This window comes from Lactuca serriola, chromosome 8 (assembly GCF_051521515.1).
Source record: "Lactuca serriola cultivar US96UC23 chromosome 8, Lser_US96UC23_V15, whole genome shotgun sequence".
Classification (NCBI taxonomy): Eukaryota; Viridiplantae; Streptophyta; class Magnoliopsida; order Asterales; family Asteraceae; genus Lactuca; species Lactuca serriola.
Window position 1 is genome coordinate 8,434,735 of NC_136415.1, and position 2,730 is coordinate 8,437,464.

The 2,730-nt window shown below is 33.7% G+C and overlaps 1 pseudogene; it reads right to left on the bottom strand.

Moving 5' to 3' along the window:
- Positions 1–703: 703 nt before the first annotated feature.
- On the bottom strand, positions 704–1,736 carry LOC145071106 (uncharacterized; annotated as a pseudogene).
- Between the last annotated feature and the right edge of the window lie 994 nt (positions 1,737–2,730).

Here is a 2,730-nt window from a genome sequence, read left to right on the forward strand (position 1 = left end):
AGATTATACATAAATTTACATGAATACATGTATGGTGTTTACAACTAATAATTGAGCATCTTTTGTACTTAAGCAACAAAAGTTTATTTGCTAGAATTAACAATCCTATATAAATATCATACGATTCATTAGAAAATAATAAATACATACATGTAATCAGGGGATTTAGGCTATAAGTCGTAACTATCACCCTGGATCTTCATTTCTTTTCTTTATATCTTTCTCTTACACCCTGCTCCCGAGTTCACTAAAGGAAAGAAAAGAAAAGAAAGAAAGAACAAGGAGAGAAAGGAAAAGGAAGGGAACGGAAATAATAAAGTATTCAGTGCTCCCGAGTTCGAAAGAAAGGAAAAGAGAGTATTCATTTTAGGTGCTCCCGAGTTCATTAAAAGAAAGAAAAGAAAGTAAAAAAAGACAATTATACCCTTTTATGTTTTTGAGTAAATATTAAGTCTTTACATCCCCACATTCATTCTACCGTACCCCCTACCCCAAAAAAACCAACTCTCCCTTCCTCCCCTCTACTTAAAACATTAACAAAACAATTTTATTTTAACATAAAGTAAATTATAAAAAGGGAAACCGCATGTTATTCAATTGTTTTCAAGATGCAAAACGAAAACCACAAACAACTCAAAAAAAATAAAAAAAACCAAAATCATAAACGCATTAGATCAATCCAGTAACAATCACCCAAGGTTATTTAATCACGTGCACCCATCATATCTTTGAGGACACTCATCCGTATCTGAAGGGGACAACTGAACAATGTCCTAGCTTTTGCTTGATTTGTTGCCAAAAAATTTAGAGCCCTCGGTAATTCATGGGGTTCCAAACCCACCAACTCCAATTCTCTATAAATTCTTCCCCTGTATATTCCCGATGATAAGCTCTATCAAAAATTATATTACCCTCCCTGATAGCAGCAGCCACATTATCAACCGATTTCTTTATCTTTGAGTTAATATCTTCTTCTTCATCGTCGTCTTCAAATTTCCTCTTTTTACTCTTACACTTCTTTGCACATGAAGACTGTTCTTGTGAAAAAGGAGGTGGAATAACATCCTGAATGTTATCATCAAGATCAACATATTCGTTCTCCAAATGAATTTCATTGTTAGCTAACATGTCATCAACTTCTTTAATTGTTTCAACTTGAATATTTTCATTTTTATTTAATCGGGCATTTCTTTCTTTCGTTGTCTCAGCATGTGCACCAGATGCCCTATCCCTTGCAAATAACATCAACATCTCATCGAAGTATGCAATCTTTTTTGTCTTTAACGACACAGCCTCAGGTTTTGACTGTATAACAACACAAAAATAATTAGTATTGCAAACGATAACATAAAATATTTTAAAAAAATAACATAGACATAAAAGGAACAATTACTTTTATTAAATTATCCCATACTTCTTCCTCCGCTTCTATTAGTTGAGTAGACGAATTCCAAGAGAACCCGCTCATTGAAATTCCCCTAAACACATCGTACCATTGCGAAAAATGTTTTTTTTAAGGTTTTGTAGCGATTCTTCAAATGACTTTTGGTAATATCCATTTGATGGTTTGTGTTCAATTCCTCAACCATTTGAGCATATGCAGTTGGTGTGAAACTACCATTCACCCTATTGCCTGTCTCTTGTTGTTTAATCATCGATTGGATGTACGCATAATCCATTATTTCTGACCATTTAACTTGTTCCTTTTCACTACCACCAGCTTCCTGTTTGATCATGATGACTTTGCACATAGGAATAAAAATTAAAGAATGGTACATTGTTAGACCACAATATGAAGGATAATACTAATCAAAAATATGAAGGGTAAATAACATAATTAATCTCAAAAACCAATCATCAACACAATGTGAAATTGTAAACAAAATGTATCAAAATGAAACTTGTTTTACATATTAATTTAATTGTTTGAATGTGTCAAATAATTTGCCCACATTTCATTTGCAATTGAATTCCTTAGTTGCTCTGCCATTCTATTACCCTCATTTGTTTCTGTTGAATTACGACGATCTTGCTCTTGTGGTCCGTTTAAGATCTCTTGCATCACCTCATCTTCAAGATTTATGTCGCGGTCTTCATCTAATAAAAAGTTGTGTAGAATACAACATGCCAAAAATATGGCAGATTGTGTTTCACAAGAGTAAAATGGTTCCGTTGTACTTCGAATGATAGGAAACCTTCTTTTAAGGACACCAAAAGCTCGCTCAATGGTGTTACGTAAAGAAGCATGACGAAGATTAAACAACTCTTTAGAATTTTGTGGACCACGCATGGAGTACTCTTTTAAATGATATCTAACACCTCTATATGGCGCCATTAGTTTATTCGTATGAGGCAAACCCCCATCTACTAAACAGTATTTACCTATAAAGAGCTTAATCAATATTATTGAAAAATATTAGATATTGAAATTACATTGGTTTAATAAATTACCTGATGGAATTAGCAGTTTATCATTTCTAGTAAATGCGTTCTTTATTATTCTCGAGTCTGATGCAGTACCCTCCCAACCCGTTAACACATACGTAAACTTCAAATCAAATGTACAAGCAGCTAATACATTTATTGTCGGGTATCCCTTACGACCACGGTATCTAGGGGCATCTCTATTAGGCACATGGACACGAACATGTGTTCCATCTATTGCCCCTATACAATCCTTGAAAAAAGGATAAAATCTCGTACTTTCTTGAATTTCTCTCGGGACAACAT